Raw genomic sequence first — 14,791 nt, 5'->3', positions numbered from 1 at the left:
GTTACAGTGGAATAAAAAGTCAATATCAATGCCCCATGGAAGAGACGTGGAGGTCACAGTAGCTTAACAAGATGGTTTAATGCCCCTTGATACAGTGGTGGAGGTTACAGTGGAATAAAGGGACAATATCAATGCCCCTTGGAAGAGTGGTGGAGGTCGCAGTAGCTTAACAAGATGCTTTTAATGCCACTTGGAAGAGTGGTGGAGGTCGCAGTGGAATAAAAAGACAATATCAATGCCCCGTGGAAGAGACGTGGAGGTCGCAGTATCTTAACAAGATGGTTTTAATGCCCCTTGGAAGAGTGTTGGAGGTCGCAGTGGAATAAAAAGACAATATCAATGCCCCGTTGAAGAGACGTGGAGGTCACAGTAGCTTAAAAAGACGGTTTTAATGCCCCTTGGAAGAGTGGTGGAGGTTGCAGTAGCTCAGCAAGACGGTTTTAACGCCCCTTGGAAGAGACGTGGAGGTCACAGTGGAATAAAAGACAATATCAATGCCCCTTGGAAGAGACGTGGAGGTCGCAGTATCTTAGCAAGATGGTTTTAATGCCCCTTGGAAGAGTGGTGGAGGTCGCAGTGGAATAAAAAGACAATATCAATGCCCCGTTGAAGAGACGTGGAGGTCACAGTAGCTTAAAAAGACGGTTTTAATGCCCCTTGGAAGAGTGGTGGAGGTTGCAGTAGCTCAGCAAGACAGTTTTAATGCCCCTTGGAAGAGACGTGGAGGTCACAGTGGAATAAAAAGACAATATCAATGCCCCTTGGAAGAGTGGTGGAGTTCGCAGTAGCATAACACGATGGTTTTAATGCCCCTTGGAAGAGTGGTGGAGGTCGCTGAAGCTTAACAATAAGGTTTTAATGCCCATTGGAAGAGTGGTGGAGCTTACAGTTGAATAAAAAGTCAATATCAATGCCCCATGGAAGAGACGTGGAGGTCACAGTAGCTTAACAAGATGGTTTAATGCCCCTTGATACAGTGGTGGAGGTTACAGAGGAATAAAAAGGCAATATCAATGCCCCTTGGAAGTGTGGTGGAGGTCGCAGTAGCTTAACAAGACGCTTTTAATGCCACTTGGAAGAGTGGTGGAGGTCGCAGTGGAATAAAAAGACAATATCAATGCCCCTTGAAAGAGTGGTGGAGGTCGCAGTAGCTTAACAAGAGGGTTTTAATGCCCCTTGGAAGAGACGTGGAGGTTACAGTGGAATAAAAGACAATATCAATACCCCTTGGATGAGAAGTGGAGGTCTCAGTAGCTTAACAAGACCGTTTTAATGCCCCTTGGAAGAGTGGTGGAGGTCGCATTGGAATAAAAAGACAATATCAATGCCCCGTGGAAGAGACGTGGAGGTCACAGTAACTTAACAAGACGGTTTTAATGCCCCTTAGAAGAGTGTTGGAGGTTGCAGTAGCTTAACAAGATGGTTTTAATGCCCCTTGGAAGAGACGTGGAGGTCACAGTGGAATAAAAAGACAATATCAATGCCCCTTGGAAGAGTGGTGGAGGTCGCAGTAGCATAACAAGATGGTTTTAATGCCCCTTGGAAGAGTGTTGGAAGTTACAGTGGAATAAAAAGACCATATCAATGCCCCGTGGAAGAGAAGTGGAGGTCACAGTAGATTAACAAGACGGTCTAATGCCCCTTGGTAGAGTGGTGGAGGTTACAGTGGAATAAAAAGACAATATCAATGACCCTTGGAAGATTGGTGGAGGTCGTAGTAGCTTAACAAGACGGTTTAATGCCCCTTGGTAGAGTGGTGGAGGCCGCAGTGGAATAAAAAGACAATATCAATGCCCCTTAGAGGAGTGGTGGAGGTCGTAGTATTCTATCAAGACTGTTTTAATGCCCCTTGGAAGAGTGGTGGAGGTCGCAGTAGCTTAACAAGACGGTTTTAATGCCCCTTGGAAGAGTGGTGGAGGTCACAGTGGAATAAAAAGACAATATCAATGCCCCTTGGAAGAGTGGTGGTATTCGCAGCTGCTTAACAAGATGGTTTTATTGCCCCTTGGAAAAGAGGTAGAGGTCGCAGTGGAATAAAAAGACAATATCGATGCCCCTTGGAAGAGTGGTGGAGGTCGCAGTAGCTTAACAAATCGGTTTTAATGCCCCTTGGAAGAGTGGTGGAGGTCACAGTAGCTTAACAAGACGGTTTTAATGCCCCTTGGAAGAGACGCGGACGTCACAGTGGAATATAAAGACAATATCAATGCCACTTGGAAGAGTGGTGGAGGTCGCAGTAGCTTAACAAGAAGGTCTTAATGCCCCTTGGAAGAGTGGTGGAGGTTACAGTGGAAAAAAAAACAATATCAATGCCCCGTGGAAGAGACGTGGAGGTCATAGTAGCTTAACAAGATGGTTTTAATGCCCCTTGGAAAAGTGGTGGAGGTTGCCGTTGCTTAACAAGACGGTTTTAATGCCCCTTGGAAGAATGATGTAGGTCGCAGTGGAATAAAAAGACAATATCAATGCCCCGTGGAAGAGACGTGGAGGTCACAGTAGCTTAACAAGACGGTTTTAATGCCCTTTGGAAGACTGGTGGATGGTGCAGTAGCTTAACAAGACGGTTTTAATGCTCCTTGGAACAGACGTGGAGGTCATAGTGGAATAAAAAGACAATATCAATGCCCGTTGGAAGAGTGGTGGAGGTCGCAGTAGCTTAACAAGACGGTTTTAATGCCCCTTGGAAGAGTGCTTGAGGTTGCAGTAGCTTAACAAGACGGTTTTAATGCCCCTTGGAAAAGTGGTGGAGGTTGCCGTTGCTTAACAAGACGGTTTTAATGCCCCTTGGAAGAATGATGTAGGTCGCAGTGGAATAAAAAGACAATATCAATGCCCCGTGGAAGAGACGTGGAGGTCACAGTAGCTTAACAAGACGGTTTTAATGCCCTTTGGAAGACTGGTGGATGGTGCAGTAGCTTAACAAGACGGTTTTAATGCCCCTTGGAAGAGTGCTTGAGGTTGCAGTAGCTTAACAAGATGGTTTTAATGCCCCTAGGAAGAGACGTGGAGGTCACAGTGGAATAAAAAGACAGTATCAATGCCCCTTGGTAGAGTGGCTGAGGTCCCAGTTGCTTAACAAGACCGTTTTAATGCCACTTGGAAGAGTGGTGGAGGTCACTGTGGAATAAAAAGACAATATCAATGCCCCTTGGAGGAGTGGTGGAGGTCGCAGTTGCTTAACAAGACGGTTTTAATGCCCCTTGGAAAAGTGGTAGAGGTAGCAGTGGAATAAAAATACAATATCGATGCCCCTTGGAAGAGTGGTGGAGGTCGCATTGGAATAAAAAGACAATATCAATGCCCCGTGGAAGAGACGTGGAGGTCACAGTAACTTAACAAGACGGTTTTAATGCCCCTTAGAAGAGTGTTGGAGGTTGCAGTAGCTTAACAAGACGGTTTTAATGCCCCTTGGAAGAGACGTGGAGGTCACAGTGGAATAAAAAGACAATATCAATGCCCCTTGGAAGAGTGGTGGAGGTCGCAGTAGCATAACAGGATGGTTTTAATGCCCCTTGGAAGAGTGTTGGAAGTTACAGTGGAATAAAAAGACCATATCAATGCCCCGTGGAAGAGAAGTGGAGGTCACAGTAGATTAACAAGACGGTCTAATGCCCCTTGGTAGAGTGGTGGAGGTTACAGTGGAATAAAAAGACAATATCAATGACCCTTGAAGATTGGTGGAGGTCGTAGTAGCTTAACAAGACGGTTTAATGCCCCTTGGTAGAGTGGTGGAGGCCGCAGTGGAATAAAAAGACAATATCAATGCCCCTTGGAGGAGTGGTGGAGGTCGTAGTATTCTATCAAGACTGTTTTAATGCCCCTTGGAAGAGTGGTGGAGGTCGCAGTAGCTTAACAAGACGGTTTTAATGCCCCTTGGAAGAGTGGTGGAGGTCACAGTGGAATAAAAAGACAATATCAATGCCCCTTGGAAGAGTGGTGGTATTCGCAGCTGCTTAACAAGACGGTTTTATTGCCCCTTGGAAAAGAGGTAGAGGTCGCAGTGGAATAAAAAGACAATATCGATGCCCCTTGGAAGAGTGGTGGAGGTCGCAGTAGCTTAACAAATCGGTTTTAATGCCCCTTGGAAGAGTGGTGGATGTCACAGTAGCTTAACAAGACGGTTTTAATGCCCCTTGGAAGAGACGTGGACGTCACAGTGGAATAAAAAGACAATATCAATGCCACTTGGAAGAGTGGTGGAGGTCGCAGTAGCTTAACAAGAAGGTTTTAATGCCCCTTGGAAGAGTGGTGGAGGTTACAGTGGAAAAAAAAACAATATCAATGCCCCGTGGAAGAGACGTGGAGGTCATAGTAGCTTAACAAGATGGTTTTAATGCCCCTTGGAAAAGTGGTGGAGGTTGCCGTTGCTTAACAAGACGGTTTTAATGCCCCTTGGAAGAATGATGTAGGTCGCAGTGGAATAAAAAGACAATATCAATGCCCCGTGGAACAGACGTGGAGGTCACAGTAGCTTAACAAGACGGTTTTAATGCCCTTTGGAAGACTGGTGGATGGTGCAGTAGCTTAACAAGACGGTTTTAATGCCCCTTGGAAGAGTGCTTGAGGTTGCAGTAGCTTAACAAGATGGTTTTAATGCCCCTTGGAAGAGACGTGGAGGTCACAGTGGAATAAAAAGACAGTATCAATGCCCCTTGGTAGAGTGGCTGAGGTCCCAGTTGCTTAACAAGACCGTTTTAATGCCACTTGGAAGAGTGGTGGAGGTCACTGTGGAATAAAAAGACAATATCAATGCCCCTTGGAGGAGTGGTGGAGGTCGCAGTTGCTTAACAAGACGGTTTTAATGCCCCTTGGAAAAGTGGTAGAGGTAGCAGTGGAATAAAAATACAATATCGATGCCCCTTGGAAGAGTGGTGGAGGTCGCAGTAGCTTAACAAAATGGTTTTAATGCCCCTTGGAAGAGTGGTGGAGGTCGCAGTAGCTTAACAAGATGGTTTTAATGCCCGTTAGAAGAGACGTGGAGGTCACAGTGGAATAAAAAGACAATATCAATGCCCCTTGGAAGAGTGGTGGAGGTCGCAGTAGCTTAACAAGACGCTTTTAATGCCCCTTGGAATAGTGGTGGAGGTCGCAGTGGAATAAAAAGACAATATCAATGCCCCTTGGAAGAGTGTTGGAGGTCGCAGTAGCTTAACAAAACGGTTTTAATTACCCCTTGGAAGAGTGGTGGAGGTCGCAGTAGCTTAACAAGACGGTTTTAATTCCCCTTGGAAGAGACGTGGAGGTCACAGTGGAATAAAAAGACAATATCAATGCCCCTTGGAAGAGATTTGGAGGTCGCAGTAGCTTAACAAGATGCTCTTATTGCCCCTTGGAATAGTGGTGGAAGTCGCAGTGGAATAAAAAGACAATATCAATGCCCCTTGGAAGAGAGGTGGAGGTCGCAGTAGCTTAACAAGACGGTTTTAATGCCCCTTGGAAGAGATGTGGAGGTCACAGTGGAATAAAAAGACAATATCAATGCCCTTTGGAAGAGTCTTGGAAGTCGCAGTAGCTTAACAAGACGGTTTTAGTGCCCCTTGGAAGAGTGGTGGAGGTCGCAGTGGAAGAAAGAGACAAAATCAATGCCCCGTGGAAGAGACATGGCATTCACAGTAGCTTAACAAGATGGTTTAATGCCCCTTGATACAGTGGTGGAGGTTTCAGTGGAATAAAAAGACAATATCAATGCCCCTTGGAAGAGACGTGGAGGTCGCCGTATCTTAACAAGATGGTTTTAATGCCCCTAGGAAGAGTGGTGGAGGTCGCAGTGGAATGAAAAGACAATATCAATGCCCCCTTGAAGAGACGTGGAGTTCACAGTAGCTTAACAAGATGGTTTTAATGCCCTTGGAAGAGTGGTGGAGGTTGCAGTAGCTTAACAAGACGGTTTTAATGCCCCTTGGAAGAGACGTGGAGGTCACAGTGGAATAAAAAGACAATATCAATGCCCCATGGAAGAGTGGTGGAGGTCGCAGTAGCATAACAAGATGGTTTTAATGCCCCTTGGATGAGTGGTAGAGGTCGATGAAGCTTAAGAAGAAGGTTTTAATGCCCCTTGGAAGAGTGGTGGAGGTTACAGTGGAATAAAAAGTCAATATCAATGCCCCATGGAAGAGACGTGGAGGTCACAGTAGCTTAACAAGATTGTTTAATGCCCCTTGATACAGTGGTGGAGGTTACAGTGGAATAAAAAGGCAATATCAATGCCCCTTGGAAGAGTGGGGGAGGTCACAGTAGCTTAACAAGACGCTTTTAATGCCACTTGGAAGAGTGGTGGAGGTCGCAGTGGAATAAAAAGACAATATCAATGCCCCTTGAAAGAGTGGTGGAGGTCACAGTAGCTTAACAAGAGGGTTTTAATGCCCCTTGGAAGAGACGTGGAGGTCACAGTAGAATAAAAAGACAAGATCAATGCCCCTTGGAAGAGTGGTGAAGGTCGCAGTAGCAAAGCAAGATGGTTTTAATGCCACTTGGAAGAGTGGTGGAGTTTACAGTGGAATAAAAAGACAATATCAATGCCCCGTGGAAGAGACTTGGAGGTCACAGTAGCTTAACAAGACGGTTTAATGCCCCTTGGTAGAGTGGTGGAGGTTACAGTGGAATAATAAAACAATATCAATGCCCCTTGGAAGAGTGGTGGAGGTCGCAGTAGCTTAACAAGATGGTTTTAATGCCCCTTGGAAGAGACGTGGAGGTCATAGTGGAATAAAAAGACAATATCAATGCCCTTTGGAAGAGTCTTGGAGGTCGCAGTAGCTTAATAAGACGGTTTTAATGCCCCTTGGAAGAGTGGTGGAGGTCGCAGTAGCTTAACTAGACGGTTTTAATGCCCCTTGGAAGAGACGTGGAGGTCACAGTGGAATGAAAAGACAATATCAATGCCCCTTGGAAGAGGGGTGGAGGTCACAGTAGCTTAAGAAGACGCTTTTAATGCCCCTTGGAATAGTGGTGGAGGTCGCAGTGGAATAAAAAGACAATATCAATGCCGCTTGGAAGAGAGGTGGAGGTCGCAGTAGCTTAACAAGATGGTTTTATGCCCCTTGGAAGAGTGGTGGAGGTCGCAGTGGAAGAAAATGCAAAATCAATGCCCCATGGAAGAGACATGGCGGCCACAGTAGCTTAACAAGACGGTTTTAATGCCCCTTGGAAGAGTGGTGGAGGATGCAGTAGCTTAACAAGAAGATTTAATGCCCCTTGGATGAGACGTGGAGGTCACAGTAGAATAAAATGATAAGATCAATGCCCCTTGAAAGAGTGGTGAAGGTAGCAGTAGCTTAACAAGACGGTTTTAATGCCACTTGGAAGAGTGGTGGAGATTACAGTGGAATAAAAAGACAATATCAATGCCCCGTGGAAGAGACGTGGAGGTCACAGTAGCTTAACAAGACGGTTTAATGCCCCTTGGTAGAGTGGTGGAGGTTACAGTGGAATAAAAAGACAATATCAATGCCCCTTGGAAGAGTGGTGGAGGTCGCAGTAGCTTAACAAGACGCTTTTAATGCCCCTTGGAAGAGTGGTGGAGGTCACAGTGGAATAAAAAGACAATATCAATGCCCCTTGGAAGAGTGGTGGAGGTCGCAGTTGCTTAACAAGACGGTTTTAATGCACCTTGGAAAAGTGGTAGAGGTCGCAGTGGAATAAAAAGACAATATCAATGCCGCTTGGAAGAGAGGTGGAGGTCGCAGTAGCTTAACAAGACGGTTTTAATGCCCCTTGGAAGAGACGTGGAGGTCATAGTGGAATAAAAAGACAATATCAATGCCCTTTGGAAGAGTCTTGGAGGTCGCAGTAGCTTAACTAGACGGTTTGAATGCCCCTTGGAAGAGACGTGGAGGTCACAGTGGAATAAAAAGACAATATCAATGCCCCTTGGAAGAGGGGTGAAGGTCACAGTAGCTTAACAAGACGCTTTTAATGCCCCTTGGAATAGTGGTGGAGGTCGCAGTGGAATAAAAAGACAATATCAATGCCGCTTGGAAGAGAGGTGGAGGTCGCAGTAGCTTAACAAGACGGTTTTAATGCCCCTTGGAAGAGACGTGGAGGTCATAGTGGAATAAAAGACAATATCAATGCCCCTTGGATGAGAAGTGGAGGTCTCAGTAGCTTAACAAGACGGTTTTAATGCCCCTTGGAAGAGAGGTGGAGGTCGCATTGGAATAAAAAGACAATATCAATGCCCCGTGGAAGAGACGTGGAGGTCACAGTAGCTTAACAAGACGGTTTTAATGCCCCTTAGAAGAGTGTTGGAGGTTGCAGTAGCTTAATAAGTCGGTTTTAATGCCCCTTGGAAGAGACGTGGAGGTCACAGTGGAATAAAAAGACAATATCAATGCCCCTTGGAAGAGTGGTGGAGGTCGCAGTAGCATAACAAGATGGTTTTAGTGCCCCTTGGAAGAGTGGTGGAGGTTAGAGTGGAATAAAAAGACAATATCAATGCCCTGTGGAAGAGACGTGGATGTCGCAGTAGCTTAACAAGATTGTTTTAATGCCACTTGGAAGAGAGGTGGAGGTCGATGAAGCTTAACAAGATGGTTTTAATGCCACTTGGAAGAGTGTTGGAGGTCGCAGAAGCTTAACAAGACGGTTTTAATGCCCCTTGGAAGAGTGGTGGAGGTTACAGTGGAATAAAAAGTCAATATCAATGCCCCATGGAAGAGACGTGGAGGTCACAGTAGCTTAACAAGATGGTTTAATGCCCCTTGATACAGTGGTGGAGGTTACAGTGGAATAAAAGGACAATATCAATGCCCCTTGGAAGAGTGGTGGAGGTCGCAGTAGCTTAACAAGATGCTTTTAATGCCACTTGGAAGAGTGGTGGAGGTCGCAGTGGAATAAAAAGACAATATCAATGCCCCGTGGAAGAGACGTGGAGGTCGCAGTATCTTAACAAGATGGTTTTAATGCCCCTTGGAAGAGTGTTGGAGGTCGCAGTGGAATAAAAAGACAATATCAATGCCCCGTTGAAGAGACGTGGAGGTCACAGTAGCTTAAAAAGACGGTTTTAATGCCCCTTGGAAGAGTGGTGGAGGTTGCAGTAGCTCAGCAAGACGGTTTTAATGCCCCTTGGAAGAGACGTGGAGGTCACAGTGGAATAAAAGACAATATCAATGCCCCTTGGAAGAGACGTGGAGGTCGCAGTATCTTAGCAAGATGGTTTTAATGCCCCTTGGAAGAGTGGTGGAGGTCGCAGTGGAATAAAAAGACAATATCAATGCCCCGTTGAAGAGACGTGGAGGTCACAGTAGCTTAAAAAGACGGTTTTAATGCCCCTTGGAAGAGTGGTGGAGGTTGCAGTAGCTCAGCAAGACAGTTTTAATGCCCCTTGGAAGAGACGTGGAGGTCACAGTGGAATAAAAAGACAATATCAATGCCCCTTGGAAGAGTGGTGGAGTTCGCAGTAGCATAACACGATGGTTTTAATGCCCCTTGGAAGAGTGGTGGAGGTCGCTGAAGCTTAACAATAAGGTTTTAATCCCCATTGGAAGAGTGGTGGAGCTTACAGTTGAATAAAAAGTCAATATCAATGCCCCATGGAAGAGACGTGGAGGTCACAGTAGCTTAACAAGATGGTTTAATGCCCCTTGATACAGTGGTGGAGGTTACAGAGGAATAAAAAGGCAATATCAATGCCCCTTGGAAGTGTGGTGGAGGTCGCAGTAGCTTAACAAGACGCTTTTAATGCCACTTGGAAGAGTGGTGGAGGTCGCAGTGGAATAAAAAGACAATATCAATGCCCCTTGAAAGAGTGGTGGAGGTCGCAGTAGCTTAACAAGAGGGTTTTAATGCCCCTTGGAAGAGACGTGGAGGTTACAGTGGAATAAAAGACAATATCAATGCCCCTTGGATGAGAAGTGGAGGTCTCAGTAGCTTAACAAGACCGTTTTAATGCCCCTTGGAAGAGTGGTGGAGGTCGCATTGGAATAAAAAGACAATATCAATGCCCCGTGGAAGAGACGTGGAGGTCACAGTAACTTAACAAGACGGTTTTAATGCCCCTTAGAAGAGTGTTGGAGGTTGCAGTAGCTTAACAAGACGGTTTTAATGCCCCTTGGAAGAGACGTGGAGGTCACAGTGGAATAAAAAGACAATATCAATGCCCCTTGGAAGAGTGGTGGAGGTCGCAGTAGCATAACAAGATGGTTTTAATGCCCCTTGGAAGAGTGTTGGAAGTTACAGTGGAATAAAAAGACCATATCAATGCCCCGTGGAAGAGAAGTGGAGGTCACAGTAGATTAACAAGACGGTCTAATGCCCCTTGGTAGAGTGGTGGAGGTTACAGTGGAATAAAAAGACAATATCAATGACCCTTGGAAGATTGGTGGAGGTCGTAGTAGCTTAACAAGACGGTTTAATGCCCCTTGGTAGAGTGGTGGAGGCCGCAGTGGAATAAAAAGACAATATCAATGCCCCTTAGAGGAGTGGTGGAGGTCGTAGTATTCTATCAAGACTGTTTTAATGCCCCTTGGAAGAGTGGTGGAGGTCGCAGTAGCTTAACAAGACGGTTTTAATGCCCCTTGGAAGAGTGGTGGAGGTCACAGTGGAATAAAAAGACAATATCAATGCCCCTTGGAAGAGTGGTGGTATTCGCAGCTGCTTAACAAGATGGTTTTATTGCCCCTTGGAAAAGAGGTAGAGGTCGCAGTGGAATAAAAAGACAATATCGATGCCCCTTGGAAGAGTGGTGGAGGACGCAGTAGCTTAACAAATCGGTTTTAATGCCCCTTGGAAGAGTGGTGGAGGTCACAGTAGCTTAACAAGACGGTTTTAATGCCCCTTGGAAGAGACGCGGACGTCACAGTGGAATAAAAAGACAATATCAATGCCACTTGGAAGAGTGGTGGAGGTCGCAGTAGCTTAACAAGAAGGTTTTAATGCCCCTTGGAAGAGTGGTGGAGGTTACAGTGGAAAAAAAAACAATATCAATGCCCCGTGGAAGAGACGTGGAGGTCATAGTAGCTTAACAAGATGGTTTTAATGCCCCTTGGAAAAGTGGTGGAGGTTGCCGTTGCTTAACAAGACGGTTTTAATGCCCCTTGGAAGAATGATGTAGGTCGCAGTGGAATTAAAAGACAATATCAATGCCCCGTGGAAGAGACGTGGAGGTCACAGTAGCTTAACAAGACGGTTTTAATGCCATTTGGAAGACTGGTGGATGGTGCAGTAGCTTAACAAGACGGTTTTAATGCTCCTTGGAACAGACGTGGAGGTCATAGTGGAATAAAAAGACAATATCAATGCCCGTTGGAAGAGTGGTGGAGGTCGCAGTAGCTTAACAAGACGGTTTTAATGCCCCTTGGAAGAGTGCTTGAGGTTGCAGTAGCTTCACAAGACGGTTTTAATGCCCCTTGGAAGAGACGTGGAGGTCACAGTGGAATAAAAAGACAGTATCAATGCCCCTTGGTAGAGTGGCTGAGGTCCCAGTTGCTTAACAAGACCGTTTTAATGCCACTTGGAAGAGTGGTGGAGGTCACTGTGGAATAAAAAGACAATATCAATGCCCCTTGGAGGAGTGGTGGAGGTCGCAGTTGCTTAACAAGACGGTTTTAATGCCCCTTGGAAAAGTGGTAGAGGTAGCAGTGGAATAAAAATACAATATCGATGCCCCTTGGAAGAGTGGTGGAGGTCACAGTAGCTTAACAAAACCGTTTTAATGCCCCTTGGAAGAGTGGTGGAGGTCGCAGTAGCTTAACAAGATGGTTTTAATGCCCGTTAGAAGAGACGTGGAGGTCACAGTGGAATAAAAAGACAATATCAATGCCCCTTGGAAGAGTGGTGGAGGTCGCAGTAGCTTAACAAGACGCTTTTAATGCCCCTTGGAATAGTGGTGGAGGTCGCAGTGGAATAAAAAGACAATATCAATGCCCCTTGGAAGAGAGGTGGAGGTCACAGTAGCTTAACAAGACGGTTTTTATGCCCCTTGGAAGAGACGTGGAGGTCAAAGTGGAATAGAAAGACGATATCAATGCCCTCTGGAAGAGCCTTGGGGGTCGCAGTATCTTAAAAAGACGGTTTTAATGCCCCTTGGAAGAGTGGTGGAGGTTGCAGTAGCTCAGCAAGACGGTTTTAATGCCCCTTGGAAGAGACGTGGAGGTCGCAGTATCTTAACAAGATGGTTTTAATGCCCATTGGAAGAGTGGTGGAGGTCGCAGTGGAATAAAAAGACAATATCAATGCCCAGTTGAAGAGACGTGGAGGTCACAGTAGCTTAAAAAGACGGTTTTAATGCCCCTTGGAAGAGTGGTGGAGGTTGCAGTAGCTCAGCAAGACACTTTTAATGCCCCTTGGAAGAGACGTGGAGGTCACAGTGGAATAAAAAGACAATATCAATGCCCCTTGGAAGAGTGGTGGAGTTCGCAGTAGCATAACAAGATGGTTTTAATGCCCCTTGGAAGAGTGGTGGAGGTCGCTGAAGCTTAACAATAAGGTTTTAATGCCCATTGGAAGAGTGGTGGAGCTTACAGTTGAATAAAAAGTCAATATCAATGCCCCATGGAAGAGACGTGGAGGTCACAGTAGCTTAACAAGATGGTTTAATGCCCCTTGATACAGTGGTGGAGGTTACAGAGGAATAAAAAGGCAATATCAATGCCCCTTGGAAGTGTGGTGGAGGTCGCAGTAGCTTAACAAGACGCTTTTAATGCCACTTGGAAGAGTGGTGGAGGTCGCAGTGGAATAAAAAGACAATATCAATGCCCCTTGAAAGAGTGGTGGAGGTCGCAGTAGCTTAACAAGAGGGTTTTAATGCCCCTTGGAAGAGACGTGGAGGTTACAGTGGAATAAAAGACAATATCAATGCCCCTTGGATGAGAAGTGGAGGTCTCAGTAGCTTAACAAGACCATTTCAATGCCCCTTGGAAGAGTGGTGGAGGTCGCATTGGAATAAAAAGACAATATCAATGCCCCGTGGAAGAGACGTGGAGGTCACAGTAACTTAACAAGACGGTTTTAATGCCCCTTAGAAGAGTGTTGGAGGTTGCAGTAGCTTAACAAGACGGTTTTAATGCCCCTTGGAAGAGACGTGGAGGTCACAGTGGAATAAAAAGACAATATCAATGCCCCTTGGAAGAGTGGTGGAGGTCGCAGTAGCATAACAAGATGGTTTTAATGCCCCTTGGAAGAGTGTTGGAAGTTACAGTGGAATAAAAAGACCATATCAATGCCCCGTGGAAGAGAAGTGGAGGTCACAGTAGATTAACAAGACGCTCTAATGCCCCTTGGTAGAGTGGTGGAGGTTACAGTGGAATAAAAAGACAATATCAATGACCCTTGAAGATTGGTGGAGGTCGTAGTAGCTTAACAAGACGGTTTAATGCCCCTTGGTAGAGTGGTGGAGGCCGCAGTGGAATAAAAAGACAATATCAATGCCCCTTGGAGGAGTGGTGGAGGTCGTAGTATTCTATCAAGACTGTTTTAATGCCCCTTGGAAGAGTGGTGGAGGTCGCAGTAGCTTAACAAGACGGTTTTAATGCCCCTTGGAAGAGTGGTGGAGGTCACAGTGGAATAAAAAGACAATATCAATGCCCCTTGGAAGAGTGGTGGTATTCGCAGCTGCTTAACAAGACGGTTTTATTGCCCCTTGGAAAAGAGGTAGAGGTCGCAGTGGAATAAAAAGACAATATCGATGCCCCTTGGAAGAGTGGTGGAGGTCGCAGTAGCTTAACAAATCGGTTTTAATGCCCCTTGGAAGAGTGGTGGAGGTCACAGTAGCTTAACAAGACGGTTTTAATGCCCCTTGGAAGAGACGCGGACGTCACAGTGGAATAAAAAGACAATATCAATGCCACTTGGAAGAGTGGTGGAGGTCGCAGTAGCTTAACAAGAAGGTTTTAATGCCCCTTGGAAGAGTGGTGGAGGTTACAGTGGAAAAAAAAACAATATCAATGCCCCATGGAAGAGACGTGGAGGTCATAGTAGCTTAACAAGATGGTTTTAATGCCCCTTGGAAAAGTGGTGGAGGTTGCCGTTGCTTAACAAGACGGTTTTAATGCCCCTTGGAAGAATGATGTAGGTCGCAGTGGAATAAAAAGACAATATCAATGCCCCGTGGAAGAGACGTGGAGGTCACAGTAGCTTAACAAGACGGTTTTAATGCCCTTTGGAAGACTGGTGGATGGTGCAGTAGCTTAACAAGACGGTTTTAATGCTCCTTGGAACAGACGTGGAGGTCATAGTGGAATAAAAAGACAATATCAATGCCCGTTGGAAGAGTGGTGGAGGTCGCAGTAGCTTAACAAGACGGTTTTAATGCCCCTTGGAAGAGTGCTTGAGGTTGCAGTAGCTTAACAAGACGGTTTTAATGCCCCTTGGAAGAGACGTGGAGGTCACAGTGGAATAAAAAGACAGTATCAATGCCCCTTGGTAGAGTGGCTGAGGTCCCAGTTGCTTAACAAGACCGTTTTAATGCCACTTGGAAGAGTGGTGGAGGTCACTGTGGAATAAAAAGACAATATCAATGCCCCTTGGAGGAGTGGTGGAGGTCGCAGTTGCTTAACAAGACGGTTTTAATGCCCCTTGGAAAAGTGGTAGAGGTAGCAGTGGAATAAAAATACAATATCGATGCCCCTTGGAAGAGTGGTGGAGGTCGCAGTAGCTTAACAAAACGGTTTTAATGCCCCTTGGAAGAGTGGTGGAGGTCGCAGTAGCTTAACAAGATGGTTTTAATGCCCGTTAGAAGAGACGTGGAGGTCACAGTGGAATAAAAAGACAATATCAATGCCCCTTGGAAGAGTGGTGGAGGTCGCAGTAGCTTAACAAGACGCTTTTAATGCCCCTTGGAATAGTGGTGGAGGTC

The sequence above is a fragment of the Phyllobates terribilis genome, unplaced genomic scaffold (assembly GCF_046119375.1).
Source record: "Phyllobates terribilis strain yellow unplaced genomic scaffold, ASM4611937v1 Scaffold_4__5_contigs__length_816908805, whole genome shotgun sequence".
Taxonomy (NCBI): Eukaryota; Metazoa; Chordata; class Amphibia; order Anura; family Dendrobatidae; genus Phyllobates; species Phyllobates terribilis.
Note: the sequence above shows the minus strand (reverse complement) of the source record.